Genomic DNA, 17209 nt, shown 5'->3' with positions numbered 1-17209 from the left:
GTGCTCTGGCTTGTACCTCAATGCACCTTAAGCCGGATTTAAAGTTGGCTCACGTGAGATAAACAGCCTGCTCTGACCACTAAATTAAACTAACTCCACAGTACTCCTGTGCAGTGCAAATCTCTGGTGCATGAATGGTGAGCACTGAGAGAAAAACTGAACTAAAATAACCCCTGCACTTATTTTCTGATCAGAAATATTTCTGACTTCACAAACCATGCAAGCTTAAGGCCCACAAAAAAAGCCCATAGTGGCACAACCAAACATAAATATAATGTTTTTCCCTGAGATTTGCCACTTAATATTTTAGGGGAAATTTACTTTGCTTATTTGCAGTGGCAATTATTAGGTTTCGCTGTGCATGTCATTTAATTGGGCTTCACAGGTGGGACAGTGCTTGTTCAGTGGATCTGACAGAGCAAACAGGAAACTATTTTTACCGCTGTCTGGGTCTGTGTGTGAGTGTGTGTGTGTGTGTGTGCGTGCGTGCGTGACAGTGCATGTGTGCGTCTTTATATCACAGCAGGTGATGAATTATCATATGCCAGTCGACTTGTGTTTGAACATTCATGCATCTTTGGTGTATGTGTGTTTTTCATGCAAAGTGAGTGTTAGATTTTCCAAAGCACAACAGAAAAATCAATAGACTCAACCTGAAAGACAGTAACAAAGAGATAGATTGTGTCTATGATCTGATACTGTCAAGCACTGGACGTTAACAAACTGCAGTTTACTTGCAATTTACGACAGCTGTTACAGGCCTTGTTACAACGCCAGTGCCCACATGGACTCTGGCAATACACTCTATCATGGGGTCTGAAACATGGATAACAATGTCTCCCTCCTTACAGCATGGCCTTGTCATAACAACCCTTCTTTTACATCCAAAAAACAAACATGAGAGCTCATGGCTTCGCCTCTCACTGGGCCATATGCAGGGCATGACTTGTGGTAAGTTGATAATAACAAAGATCTGCATGGTCTGCTCACAATAGCACAAGCAAGCCCCCAGCAAGAGACTTGACTGCAATATCCATTAATCCACTGCAGTTTCCCACTGGTTCAAAGGCTGTCTTGCAGCGGAGCTCTACAACATCAAAGAGTACTCTCTTATGAAGGGTAGCAGTGAAATGTGGAACTCTCAGCTCAGCTATCTACCATGCTGCAGAGGAGTCTTTGGGATTCACCAAGAGATGCAATTAAGACTGGTTTGATTGGAATGACCTCTGCATTGATGACCTGCTTAAAGTCAAGAGAAACTGATAGTTAGTTGCTGCTTCTTCCAGCGCTCTCATGTTATCACAAGTCCTTTAAAGGCACTACTGTTTGGCATTAAAGTTGCAACCCAGTTGCCAGAAAAATGTTGGCCGTGTAGGTTTCTGCAAACCATGGATCCTATGTTACATTATTTTGTAGCAGATACATTAAAACTTAAAGTTTCAACAACACTGTGGTTAACACATTTAGAGGGGGTTTAGGGTTTTTAGAACAAAATGAACAAGCCGAAGTGAGAGTCTCTCTAAAATACCTGGTTCTGGAGGCACAATCCCTGCTGGAAAAGCAGTGATGCCTCTGTAAAAAGAGAACTGCTTTTTGTGGCACTATCCCTGCTGGAAAAACAATGACAGGGTACTAAAAAACACTCATATTTGGTGCCTAAAAAGCACCCTTTAGCATCTTTATGAGCTGCATCAGGCTTTCACCTATCTCCAATGTAACCCTATCCGCCGCAATACTTGATGCTGAGAGCAACTGACGTAATATAAAAAGCAAGAAAGTCAGAGTTCTCAATCTCAACCCGAGCCTGACAGGTTCCAAAAAGCCCATCAGGTCGGACCGGGTTCAGGCTGAAAATGTGCGCTGATTGGCCAGGTCAGGTAGGGCTCAAGCTGTTTTTTCGTCCTGTTGAGAACTCAAACAAAAGTCCACATAGGGTGGGAGGGAGGGGAGATGGACTGGTCAAACAAAACAAAACTTTCACCCAGAAGACTGCTGTGTGTCCCATGTGAAACCAAAAGTCAACGTTGTTTTGACATGACATCATGTAATTTACATACGTCATTGTAGACTGACCTCACTCACACGATATATGTAACTTTACCTTATTGTTACATTACAAAACATACTTATTTTAACCCAAAACATGATCTTTTTTCAAAACCTACCCAGATACTTTCGTTACCAAAACCTAACATTTCACAGCATTAACCATGTGTTACACTGTATTTCAGCTGTGTGTGTCGTAATTCAATTTTAACACACGTAGTGTTGCTTCTGCCACCACCAAAAACATTGGTCTGCCATATTTTTCAACTGGAATTTCCTACCACACTGTTTTCCCTGATGACCCTCAATCATACACCTCTGAAGAAATCCATATGCAATAGTGCTGACTTTGCAATGTATCATGTGGAGTGTGCTTCTAGGTCCCACAGTCTGTAATAAATGTCGGGTATTGCGCAGAAGTCTTAAATTACTAACCTACATAAAAATACTGCTACAAAAAAAATGAAAGATCATGTTTATTGAGACACCTGAGAACTGCGATGCTGTCAGTCTAATTTAATACACTGTTGCCATCCATTCTCTAGATGATTATCTTGTCTTTTAAAGGTCAACCACACCCATTCTCCTCTAAGTTTTATCTCTTCCTTTCATTGCCTCAGTCTCATGATCTCTTCACATCTGTAAAGGTCATGCTTGTTTCATGGAAGTTCTTGAGCTCTCAATCTGTTGACAGCTCTCTGCTGCACAATAATCATGCATGTGTCGTCTCAATGCAGCTGTAATCTGGCTAAAAATGCCCACTGCGCTAAGCCTCACAACCACTAATGCTTTTATATAAAGCTCTAAATATATATTTAATTAAAAGAAAAAATTTAAGCATATTTTGAGACTGTGGTTACTGGGTCGCCAAAAATACAGTAAATAAACTGAGTGCTTTTAAAGACACAGCACTCTTGTTGAGGGAACAAATATTACTAATTTATTTAGTTATAATTACAGGTCACAGACCCTGGTGGTGAAAATGAAAACACAGCGCTTGTCCCTATTGCATTATAACCACTGAGCTACCCTTGAACAAAGCCCTTAACCCCCAGCTGCTCCAGTGAGGCTGCTCAGTGCTCACTGGCCAGCAGTCTGGATCAGACTGGTTAGAGTGGGCAGCCTCCAGGTGTAAATGTGCTGAACTGATTGAGTATGAGCAGGGTGATCCTAAAAAAGAGCACCCCGCTCTCTGTGAAACTACCCTGGGCACATAAAGGTTCAAAACTAAATAATAACATGCTTTCACCGACCCTCACTTTCCTCTCACTCCACCCTAGGGACATCAGAAGCAGCACTAGAAATAATTACACAAGTATCGAAAGCTTTAAGTGGATTTATTCGATGGCTGCTGTGACCACCTGATATGTGTGACAGATGAGAGAGAAAGCTGGAAATAGACTATAGTGACCATAAACAGAAGCCCATGTCAGCAGTATCGATGACACAGACGAGCCGGACACCTTGAGATCAGAGGTGGAAAAAGAAACCCAAAGCAAGATATGCTGCAGCTGATTGTGAAATGGTTATGTGCTAAAATAGGTTAGTTAATGTTGGTTTAACCAAGTAATGGCAGAATAGAGCTAAACTTGATGGGGAAATCACACAGAGATGCTTCAACTGCAGGCATTGTTTAGCGTGTTAGCATACTAACATTTGCACAACCTGGTCTCACTGAAATACATGCAATGGCATAATGTGTTAACACCCTGGCTTCATGGAAATGGTGCCAGTGGGAAGTTAGGATCCTTTTATGATCATGGTGGGGCACACATCTCCTGGTTCAACAACATTGTCCAATGGGCCGTGGTTAATATTATGACCTTATAGGAAATATAAAGGGCAAAACATTTCAGCAGGAGGTTGGGGTGGTGGATGGGTCAAACAAGTAAGCACTTTAAACTGGGAGACCACTCATGCCACATGTGAAACGAAAAGTCAATGCTGACTTCTTTTAACTTTACATCCTTGTGTCCTTTACATAGTTTTATCATGTTATATGACATACTTACATCAATACTTACATCCACTTAATGTAAAAAATCTAGTTATATGAACTGAAAACACAATCTTTTTCTAAACCTATCCAAGTAGTTTTGGTGCTTAAACCCAATCATGCCGTCCCTTACATAACAAATGTAGTTATTTTAATGCAAACCACAATATTTTTCGAAGCCAAACTCAGTAGTTTTGGTGCCTAAGCCCAACCTTGCAGCCACCACATAACTTTTAATTATTTAGTACTAACGAAAAGTACAGCTGAGGCTGGAGGTCATGCCATTCATTTTGTCAATATTTTGTCATAAACCATAGTTTTGGACAATTTAGTATTTTTTATTCTATTTTATTGGACAGGTTTTTAAGAGTAAAGGGGGGGAGAGAAGGGGGTTAACATGCAGCAAAGGGCTGCAGGATGGAATCAAGCCTGCAGCCGCTGCGGCAAGGACATAACCGTACATGGGGCGCCCGCTCTAACAAGTGAGCTATCAGGTGACCTGACAAATCAAAGTTCTGACTTGATGTTGGTGCTAAATGAAAGGTCAGGAGATCACCAAAGTTATTACAATTCATCCAGGAGGGCATGGATGTCTGTACTAGATTTGTGGAAATCTGTCTAATAGTTGTTGAGACCTTTTACACAAACCCACAACTGTCAATCTGATGATGGTACTAGAGGAAGAGTCAGACGATCAACAAAGCCTGTAGGATTCATCCTCTGGAGGACAAGAATGTTGAATGTGCAAAATGCAATGGCAACCCATCTCATAGTTAGAGAAATTACAGTCAGGACCAAAGTAGTCGACCGACCAACAGACTGACATTACCATCCATAGCATACTGTCATGATCCAGGGTTTTTTGTTTGTAGTCTTATCCATAAGATGTTGCTTATTGGGTTTTTTTTCCAGCAGTTCTACCTATTCTTCTGCCTCATCACCTTATTCCCCTCACCTGAGCTCCTCTACCCTTTTTCTCCATCTGCACTTCATCCCCTTGTCAGACTAGTTGTTTTTCAGTCCTTGTTTTCAGTTAAGTCTTTGCTGGATCCTTGATTTGGTTGTGTGATGTTCATTTGCTGTTTCCTTGGAATAAAGAGTGATCTGTTTGAGCTCCTGTAGTCTGCTGTGTCCTGCATTTGGGTCCACCTGCTCCACACCACATAACAGATACACCTAGCACGGCTAACAAAAAGCATTTTGTACAAACAAAAATTAATTTCAATTTTTTAAATATTACTTGTACTCTGAGGAGTATATCTGTGAAGACACAAACATCTCTTAGAATGTTTTTCCCCATTGATCTGATGTGTGGAGGCGGGGTTTGTTTGTGCTTCTTGGTTTGCCTGCTTGCTGTTTCACTGACTCACTAAGCCGCAGAATCTTGTCATGGATTTGTCATGAAAGCCTTTGTTTAAAAACTGTTAATGCTAGGCTAATGAGTACAAAGCACTGAAGGTGTCTGTCCCCACATTTGAGAGGAACTGAGCATGGATTGAGCTAAGCTATCCTCACTTTGTAACATAACTACTCCAGACTCTGGATTGTTATACGACAGATTTGTAAAATAACAGTAAAAATCCACAGGAAGTGCTCAGTGCTGAGAGCAGGTGGGTTGCTTTATGTGCCAGGAGTTAGTTTTGAGCCTTCTAGAGGTGTTATGATCCTAATTCAGCAGAACATCTGCGATGGGATGTGCCTATTTGATAACCCCAAGGACATGCCAGCTTTTACCTTCTCCTCCACCATCCACGCTGCCTTCTACATCAGACGCTCACCCCAAAATGGAGTAATGCTAGATCAGCCTGTGTGTATAACTAGCAAGCACGCACATACAGTAATTGTTGTTTTTCACATGTTTATTAATTCTGGCATGGTTTGTCATTATCAGTTACAGTAGAATGAAAGAAATGAGATTTCAGAAACCATCAGAACATTATGCAATAATGTGTTATGAATCCTAAATGGTTTTTTCTGAATGAGTTCTTGTGATAATCTGCAGTACGTGTCAAGTAGTGAAATGCCAAAAGACTGATGGAACACTTGAGAGACCTCCAGAAACACAAAATCAATATTTATATTGAATACACAGCCAATCTCAAAACCCACTTATGTGACCTCATTTTGCTGGCATAAAACGATGATGTTTCTGCATTCCTGCTTAACTTTGATTCTCCGCGGATCCCCTTCATATATGCATGAATAGATCATGATGAAAAAAAGAAACGGCACTATTACCATACATTTGTGCGCACTGTACACACACACATAAACACGCTTTGATTCCCACGTTTCTGCTGTGTTTGTGTTTACTGAGAACAGTTTGGTAGGGATGATGAGATTCAGTTCCAGCTAGATAAATCAGGAGTCATCTGAACCCAAACATTTCATTTCCATTCGTAATCCATGAAATGAAAGGTCATCCTAAAGTGACACAGGCCTATTTCTGTTTTCATTCATTTCATAGAAATGAGGGATGAAGATTGCAGAGCAGGGAAGAAGAGATTAGGAACCGAACAGCAGAGATCATCCCAGGCTTGTATTAATCACACTAAACATTACTATTTTATCTGACTACATATTAAACTTGTCTTCTATATGCATCCAGTGGCTTTCAACAGCGCAGATGAAACATTTGGAAGATCAGAGGCAGTTTTTTTTCTTGTTCTTCAAAAATGGTCATTATTAGACATCATTAAACACTCTTGTGAATGCTGAGTGACAGACAATTACTTTTAGAGCAAAAAGAATGCAATAATTTACTCCATCCAGACCACCACAGTGTTAAGTCAGGCTGGTGGACTGAAACTTGGCACAGTTGAGAGAAACTCCATAATGCTAATCTTTCTGTACAGGTTTTTGATTGCCAAGACACATTTCTTAAAATTATGCTCCATTTCCCAAAACTAAACACAAATGCAAAACTACGCCCTCATCTCCACAAACTCCAAACATCACACAAAAGCCATCAAATACACATACACCACAAAATAGCCATTACACACTGATGAGATCAACTTAAATAATTACAGTAAAAACCTGTGACTGCAATAAATAATTGCATTTACGGTTCAGGCTGTTGTACCTTTAGCTACGAAATTTATTGCAACATAATTCATATATAACATATAATCATGAGCCAGTATTTTGTGTATAAACTATGTAATCAGGAGGGCTGCAATTATGTGAGTAATGCACTGATGGGAGTAAGGAAGTAGTAGAAAGATTGAAAGTTTGTGTAAGAAGGCAGTCTAGGGTGTTGGGCTGTAGTCAACCAAAGAAAATCTTGGTCGACTAAAGTCGCACATAATCTTAAACTAATCGATTAGTCGTAGGGAAAAAAAATCTGCACGTTTTTTTACTTCTGTGGTGGTGTGTCTGTGTCACTCTGCAGTTACACCTCCAAAACACTAGTCAGCGGTGGAGGACTGTGATAAGTGCTGTAAAGTTTAGTTCAAATCAAACTTTATTTATATAGTTGATTCAAAACACACATTAAACATGGCTTAATAGAGACAATTTCAAACACAAGTACGCAAATTGGCTTCACTATAAATCGCAGAACTGAGAGACAAACACTTGTTTTTATCTGGACAAATTTCCCCCACCAATACAACATGCTAATGTTATTAGGACAAGTCTATGGCATTTTACATTGTATAAATTAGCCTAGCGTCTAGCGATCTTTTCCTCTTCTCATATTCAGGGAAAACAGCAACACTTAACAAAGGTAACGGCACATAATTTGGCTCCATTACAACTCACAACATTCACCGACAAAACAACTGTCTGATACTAAACACGTTTTCCAAGCAAATACAACATGCTAACATTATTAGCGCCAGCCTAAGGCATTTTACATTGTATAAGTTAGCCTAGCGACGAGCGGAGATTTCCTCTGCTCATATGAAGCCAGGGTAAATCCCGAAGTATAAATCCCTGAAGGATAAATCACACACACAACTTAAAATGCTATTTTAGTGGAGGCTTATTGTCTCTTATCTGTGAAATACAAGTAAATACAAGCTTTGTTTCCACTGAGGGAGATGGTTTCAGCTTACAGAAACAGACAGGAGGTCTGCGTCACCGCGATGCTGAGCATGAGGGTGGGCGAGTCCAACTTTCTGTCAACAACGGGGGTGTTTTGAAAACACCTCCATTTTCACAGGTAACTTAGCCTGTCCCCCCCGCCACAGGAAATAATGGATTAATCCTGGAAAGCTATTGATGTAGCACTTTTCTCCTTATGAAAGTAACACAGCGATTATTCGACCAATGACAATTTGGTCGGACGAGAGCATAGCGACCAAATAATCGACTAGTTGACCAGGAGACTACAGCCCTATACTAGGTTGGCAGATGGGTCACAAAACACAGGACTTTTTCCCAGGAGACCAGTTGGAGCTGGAGAAGGGCTAAAGAGCTGCATGTGGTTCCCAGGCTGCAGGTTGCCCCCAGGTTTAGACAATAAAAGTTACTACGTTTAGGCAAGTCAAGTTGCTGAAGTTAGGGTTAGGAAAAGAGGATGTACCTTGAAATGTTAAAGGTTCAATCAAAGTTCACACAAATCTGAATGCACGACTCCAGGGGTAGCCTGGTTCCAGATCATAGACCCCGCCCACTCAACTGAGTAGACTTGCATCTCTGGTCTGGCATACTGCAATGAATTTGCNTTGTGCATGTGTGTGTCTTTCGGACCTGTGTGTAATTGACAAGCAAGAGTGAAAACATTGAATTTCTCCTCAGGGGGATTAATAAAGGAAATAAACTTAAACTTAAATTAAGGAAGCTGCTAAACTGGATTTAACGGCGCTGCAGCTGGGCGTGCACGACGACGGAGATATTTTAAATGGGCAATGCTCGCTTGTTTTCGGCACCCCCAAGGCATGGATGCTAATGACGTCAGATTCTGGGTGAGTCGTTGATCTCTACTGATTGGTTAGGGAAAAATCAAATTCCCTCCCCCTTGTAAATCGCCTTCAATGGAAGCGATGTCAGACTGAAGGTTCTGGGAGCTTCAGTCTGACACTCAGGCTACTCCAGGGAAGGATTCTGGGCGAAAGTCCTTTTTTTTTGTGACCCATCCATCATCCCAACCTGCCTCCAAGGATTGTTTCCTTGTTTATTGCCGCACTGCACTGGTCACGTGATTGCAGCCTTTCAAAATATGCAGGATATGTAGGAATTTGGATGCATTGCTTTTCATAGAAGAACAGCCTGTGGCGGTGGAGGACCCCTTGGTCGCTGATGGTGTCCCACATAGTCCAGTTCCTTCCTCGCTGTTTCAGACTACTCTGAAATACACTGCTATAATACTCAAAAGAAGGCCATCATTTAACCTGTACTACAGTATACTGCTGTAATACATAACTGTACTCAAATACTTGACACATTATTAGACACCATACTTGCACATATTTCAGGTCCACTAAAAAATGCAGCAGTTAATTGCTGACTGCATCAATGCCTTGGAATATCACCTGATCCTTATTGACTCTCCTTTGTAAAGCAACGTTATTTTACTTTTTTGGAACAAGGTAGTTTTTCCTGAGCTTTCCCAGCAGGAATAAAGGCATCAATAAGTCACATTTTGCACAACACAGAGGGTCTGAAGTCCAAACAAGTACAGCAAACTTTATTACTCCTTTCAACCAAACGCAGCGCATCCATAGCCATCCACTCTGTTAGATGGCGTTTGGGATATTTAGTTAATAATAGGCCCAGTTACAGTGTGAGAAAAACTATAACAAGCACCGTAAGTGCAATATGTTTATTTAAAATATTCTCATTTTCTAGTTTTTTTAAACAGAAGGTGTTTAGTGTGCTGAGCATAATATGTACACCAGAAATGATGTTTCTCCAGATTGTGACAGACAGACATGAAAAGTTTAATGATTTTTAGGGTGCTTGTGAAGACAAGGGTCAAATAAAATGAATTTAAAAGCACTCCATGTCTTCCTCTAGCTGCAAGCAGTGAAGGGGATCACACAGGAGAGAGTAAAGGGGGTTAACGCAGTGATGGTTGAACCAGCCGGGGTGACAGTGGGCTTTAAACAGAGCTAACACTGAAGCCTTTCAAAATCTGCTTTCATCAAGCATTCTTTACTCACTCTGACTGAGGCAAGTTTAATCCTGCAGATTCACCTGCTGAGATTTTACCTCTGGTAACAGTGAAGATAAAGGCAATGAGAAAAGATAGCATCCCAATTACAAACAGAGTGAGGAAGAGTTGAGTTCATATTCCTGTTTCTTAATTCTTATGGTTTACTGATACAGCATAACTTTATAAAAGTTAATCTTTTAATATCAATTTCAGATCAAATGGTTGTACAGGTATCCAAGACAACAATGGAGATCTGAGGTCTGTTTTTGGTGACTGCTCTATAAAACAGATGAATGAATGAGGTTTCTTAATTTTACGTACTTTATTAATCCCCCTGAGGGGAAATTCAATTCAAAGCCACAGTGTGTAGGAATTTCTCCCATCTAACGTTGAAATCATATATTGCATTCAAACGGATAGCGCACTCTAGCGCCTCACTGTTTCAAACGCGTATTGCAACAACGGTAGCTGCTGTGTACCAAAAAGCTATGATAACATTGATGAAACCATGTCATCCGATACTTCATGGAGTATTCATTCAGGCTCCTACACAAACGCACACGCAACACGAGTTGACAAACCCCCTCCTCACCATGCTGGCTGTGTTTACAATGTAGGACTGTTGGGCCAGGTGTAAATCGAAACAAACCAATCACGTCTTGTCTTTTGACAACTGACAAGTGGCTCAACCTCAAACACCTCATCCCTCTCCTCACATCACTGTACTGTGATTGCATTTCACCTCATCCCTCTCCTCACATCACTGTACTGTGATTGCATTTCCTTTCTCCTTCAGCAGCTCTTTCCACCTGGAAAAGGCTACCCTGATGTTGACCCTCGTTTTTTGAATTCGCCGGTCACGTTGCCTTTTTGATTCCCTTTTGTGCTCTCTTGGCGACGAGCATTCCATCTCCCGTGATGCTGCATATGAATGATCCTGCATTATGCTCAAAGAGTGGGACTTTGTTATGCTGCAGTAGTGCCGGGGTAGTAGCGAAGCGCCTCTTGCTCCTCTCCTTCGGCTTCTCAGTCACGCAGTGCTGGCCTGGCTCTCAACAAAGACACCGAAGGCGGGGCTGTATGTCCCTTGCTGGTGGATGTATTTTCAAGATGTCGAAACGTTATGGAACCCCCCAGACGACTTACCCGCACAATGTACAGACAAATGCGAAATTGTCCTTTTAAGGTGGTAAGGTAGGTAATAGTACACCAATGAGGACATATTTATGAATGCAGACATACATTTTTGCCAATAAACAACTGAAAATGTTACACAATGTCCCTTTAAGGCGAGACTACTCTGTCCTGCCGTTCCGCAATTGTACCTTATATACAGAGGGGACAGAAAGCACCGTGCAGTGTTCTTGCCCCTATTATTTTTTAATGTACAATTGTAAAATTTTTAGCTTAAAAGGAACTACATGAAAAAGAGGTAACTTATAGTGATGAATCTACAGAGAATTATCACCCAAATCCCAAGTTTTACAGTGAGTATTGGCCCACTGTTTGGTCCATAACTTTCAGCCCAGTCGGTGCCAGAAGAAAATCATGGCATTGTACTTTTCTGCAAACCATGAATATGCTATATTTGTATGTTTAATACGTATCATATAAACCTGTCCAATGTGACAAGAGTGAGTATTATGTAAGTTGACTTTGTCATCAGGAGGTGGAGGGGATGGTGGATGGTGTGGCATCTAGATGAGATGCCTGTCAAGCTGCAGACCACTGTTAAAGACCAACAGACAGCAAAGCCTGTTGTGTTTTAGCGACCCGTCGCCATTTTACCTGCGGCATTTAGCTATCAAATGTGTTTGTTTTTTAACAATCCATGGCTGTGTTTCCAGGGGGGACAGTGCCACGAAAACCTTATTTTATTTTATTTTTATTTTATTTTTTTGACCAAGAAGGTGCTGTGTTTCCCACTAGGACTGTGCCACTAAAAGTGGGTATTTTTAGACAAAAAAAACCCCCCAAACCTTCCCCAACTGTAACTCAGTTGTTTTTGTGCCTAAACATAAGCATGTTAACCACGGTGATGTAAAAATGTAAAGTTGGAACACGTGGTATTATAAAATGAGCAACTTACTAATAGATTACTGTTTGTGCTTTGCTTCACCAACACAGCTAGACAACATAAAATGTAAAACAATCATGCATACTGTATGTTGAGCACTGCATTCATTTAGAAAATCCAGCATAATTGGCATTACTTTAAAGCAAAGCATTTCAGACACGCCTTGTGGAAAGAAAGGGGAAAAAAAGCCCAAATCACAGCAGTCAAAATCATGAGATGATGTATACAGAAAAAAAAGAATCTGCATCTCTCTCACTCAAGTAATTCTCACGATTAAAACCTAATTACCAGAGACTGATCTGAACAGGGCTAAATAAAGAATGAAACTGAGAATGATATGTGCTGCTCAAAGTTAATGAGCAACTCACCCATGGGTCATGGACATTGGAAATATTATTTCTGTATGCAAGAAGCAGGCCTCAGATTCCACATGGTCGCATAATGGAGGGGGATTAACGAAGAATACCTCCTGTCATCTGTGGACAGCGTGATGAGCTGAGAGGGGACTGAAGGAGAGAGAGAGTGATAAAGAGAACAGGGAGAAAGAGACAGAACTAGGCCAATTGTTTTGATGTGCTTAACTCTTTCTGGCTTTGTGTGTGTGTTTGTGTGTGTTTATGTAAACATGTCGGAAAGTCTGAACTCAAACTACACATGATACATTAGTACACTGGACCTAATTGAAAGGGTACCTTGCAGAAACCATACTGCCTACATTACTGCCTGTAGTGACATGGTGAAGTTGAATAATAGAACAAGAGCTAAAAGTAATGATTATTTTCATTGATGATTTATGTCAATTTTTACATACAAAGGTAATTGTGTGCATGATTAATCATGTTTATCCATTTTTTACTTGATCATTTTTTAATACAAACCAAACGATCGTGAGAAATGTTTTCCACTAGGGCCGTAACGGTACATGTATTTGTGTCGAACCGTTTGGTACGCGACTTTCGGTTCGGCACGACCCTGTACCGAATTGTTGGGCGCAGGATATTATTTTATTTTATTTTGTTTTATTTTTATTCCGTTTTTGCCACCCGAACCACTTAAAATATCTAGTTCCCCGATGGACATAATTGAGTGACGGACCGAGTCTGACCGTAAATCTCCGCTTTCACTTTGTGCAGCGCATTCTCGCATTTTGACAACATGGCAAGTGAGCCTGACGAACCTGAAGACCCACCCGCAAACCTTAAGTCCTCCGTTTGGGAACACTTTGGTTTCAGGGTAAAATACGAAGATGGAAATAAACAAGTGGACAAGACAAAAGCAGTGTGCCGACACTGCAGAACAGCGGTCGGGTATGTACTTGGAAACACGTCTAACATGCTAACGCATCTAAAGCGACACCACCCGAGTTTGAACGTTAACCGGCACGACTAGAAAAAGCAATCTGGTGCAAACTACGATATCGTCGTCGTTTAAAAAGAAAGAGCGTTTCCCTGACCATCGCGCTAAAGAAATAACCAACGCCATTGGAGTTGAGTAAAATTGTTTAAGCTGCACTTTAGATATAAGCATGTTTTGTTTACTGCACTTTAACAAAGTGGGAAAGCTAAGTAAGTTCCTAGTAAAACTGAATCTGAGCAGGCTTTAAAGCTGACCAGCTGCACTATACTTTTTATTTTAATTGAGTAAAACTGTTAAAGCAGAAATGTATATTTATATTTTTCATTCAAAAAATGTGTTAAAAAAACAGCAGGATTTTATTTTTCACTTTTATATTTCTATTTTCATTCAAACAATGTGAAAAAGCAGGATTTTATATATATTTGTTTCATTCAAAAATTGTGTAAAAAGAGTTAACTGCTGTGGTGGTATGTTTTAATAAGGTTACCAATAAGTAAAAGATATTTAATAGTTGTCTATTTTTTTCATTACTGTACCGAAAAAAAAAACGAACCGTGACTTGTGTACCGAGGTACGTACTGAACCGTGATTTTTGTGTACCGTTACACCCCTACTTTCCACAAATTTTACAGAGCCCAAACAACAGTCCAAAACCCACTTACAGTTAATTAACTATCAAAGAAAACTTACAGTAAGACATATTTGTGACACTTGCAGTAACAAATTAGGTTATCCAGCAATGAAGTCACAGGGTATTCAAGCTATGATAGTGATGACAGGTAAATCAATGGGTAAAGATGTACTCAGGTCCTTTACTTAAGTAAAAGTAGCGATACAACAACGTAAAAATACTCCATTACAAGTAAACGTCCTGCAATGAAAGTCCTACAGATATAAAAATACATTTGTATTAAGACCAGAAGTATCAAAAACAAAAGTAATCATCTGGCAGAAAAGGCAAAACTTAAATTAGAAGCACAGGCTACTATTTGCTTAAATCACTGAACTCAACAGGCTTATATATATGTACATGTATTTAAGTTAATATCTACCTAGTCAGTAGACAGCATCACGAAAGCTACCCTTCTTATTTTTCTTATTTTTATTGTCTTATGTAGTGATAAGAGTGAAAACAAATGTTATAAGAAGCTATTGTGCACAGATATAAATACATGTGTGCGTTGAGATTTTGGCTTGCCCTTGGGTGTGCCTTGGACACAAAACATTTGAAAACCACTGGTCTAGTGTGTAGGATTTAGTGGCATAGCGGTGAGGTTGCAGATTGCAACCAACTGAAATACGGTGGTCAACACATAAATATGAATGGCCCTATCAAGAGCTAGTGTTTGGTTTGTCTGTTCTGGGCTACTGTAGAAACAACATGTCAGACTCCATGGAAGAGGGCCCGCTCCATCTGTAATTATTAGGGTCCGGGCAGCTAAGCTGCCAGGACACTATTGTATTCCTAGGAATTCTTTCTTTCTTTCTTCCAAGGAAGTCATACTTCCCAAGGGCGAAAACTCACCAAACTTTACAGAAATGTCCGGCCCCATGCCAGATTTACTTAATTCCAAGGACATGTCAATATTCATCCTGGGGGGGGGCACAATAAGCGTTTAAATTTAAAAATCTTTAAAAATACCTACAAAATCAACAGTACATGCTACAGTTTTGAAACTTTCACCAAACTGTAGCCCCAATACTGCTGAAACTTTAGTCCACTTAAACTCATTACAAATTATGAAGTCCATCACTCAGTTTTTTTCAAAAACTGTAAAACTTATAAAACCTATCTCCTCCCACAATTTTTGCTCAATTGTCACCAAACTTGCTAGAGAGCATCTTCAGACCGTCCTCCACAAAACTTGTTTCTCGGATTTTTGATTTATCAAAAATTAAGCCTACAGTGCATCAAAATGTTTGACTGTAAACAGTACTGTAAACATATACTATCAAATTCTTGCTAAATACATTTTCAATCTTCCTGAAAAAAAATTGAGAATATTTTGGAGTCATGGTTGATGAAGTTTGGCAAATATCAGAATTTTATCTCAAAAACTGAATTTTTGAGAACATTTTGAATTCTGCTCTCATGGGAAAAACTGGAGACAATGTAAGAGTGGCATTTTTAAACATCAGATTTTCTCTTATGAAGCAAAACACTTAGAGTTAAAAACAAATCACCAACATTTCCATGCTGTCAAGATGCAATTTATGTATTATCAGATTTTTGTTCAGGTAACAGAATTTCTGACATTTTGACCATTTTTGAAATCTGCCTTGACAACAGCTGCCCGGACAGTGACTCCCTGAGTCGACAAATGGAGCTACACAGCAGGTCTTGCTTCCAGCCAATTAGCTCAGTGAGTTAGGAGCTGGTTCTTGGTGTCAGGGGTTGTGGGTTCGAGACCCAGCAAGGATGATGATGATGACAGATCAAAATGTCAAATGTCCTCAACATGAAACACAAGACAATTGTCCTGATGGTGGCATCACAATGTCCTCAACATGAAACACAAGACAATTGTCCTGATGGTGGCATCACAACAAGCCTCTAAATTAAATAAAAACAAATAGCTTGGACCGGACCATGGGCGAAAGCTAACCAAATTTTGCACAAAGGTCCAGTCTCATGCCAGATTACCTCAACTGTAAACCCAAGCCAATAGTCCTGATGGTGGCGCTACAGCAAGCATCTAAAGTTCAAAACATTGAAAATTCATAACAAATCAACCTGCTAGAACTTCACACTTTCACCAAACTGTAGCCCCAATACTAAAGAAACTTTTGTACATTTAAACCTATTAAAAATTATGAAGTCCATCACTCTGGTTTTTTTTAAACTGTAAAACTTATAAAAACCTATCTCCTCCCACAATTTTTGCCTACAGTGCATGAAAATGTTTGACTGTGAACACTACTGTAAACATATACCTGCAAATTGATAAATAAATCTTCAATGTTCATGAAAAAATTGAACATTTTTTAGAGTCATGGTAGATGATGTTTGACAAATATCAGAATTTTACCTAAAAAACTGAATTTTTGAGAACATTTTGAATTCTGCTCTCATGTGAATAATTGCAGTCAATGCAAGAAGCATTTTAAAACATCAGTTATTCACTTATGGAGCAAATCAATCACTTTTAAAAACAAATTACCAACATCTCCATGCTGCAATATGTGTATTTTCAGATTTTTGTCTTGATAACTGAATTTTTTACAGTGGTTTCAAATCTGCCTGCACAACAGTGAATGGCTTACTCAATTTGTGAAGCCACTGTTGTATTGCCACTTGCCAATTAGCTCAGAGTGATAGATGACAGTCTTTGGTTCCAGAAGTTGTGGGTTCAAGCCTCAAGTGGTCCGGACCCGACCCATCGCTGCGCAGCAGCTATAATTATAAGTGGGTTTTTGTAAGGTAACAAAAGTACCATTCTCATTGTCGGGTGATTATACGCTAATGAAAACATAGTCATGAATATCATATTTAATTTCTGCCAATCGATCCCCATCCAACACACTGGACCTTTAATCAGACGCGATGGACTGTGGCCTGATGACATTAGCAAACAAACCAACAACGGTCATCATATTTTGATTGAAATGTTGCTAAATCTTGATTGGTGCA

This window comes from Epinephelus moara, chromosome 3 (genome assembly GCF_006386435.1).
Source record: "Epinephelus moara isolate mb chromosome 3, YSFRI_EMoa_1.0, whole genome shotgun sequence".
Classification (NCBI taxonomy): Eukaryota; Metazoa; Chordata; class Actinopteri; order Perciformes; family Serranidae; genus Epinephelus; species Epinephelus moara.
The sequence above is the reverse complement of the archived record's forward strand: the minus strand, read 5'-3'. Positions refer to the sequence as shown.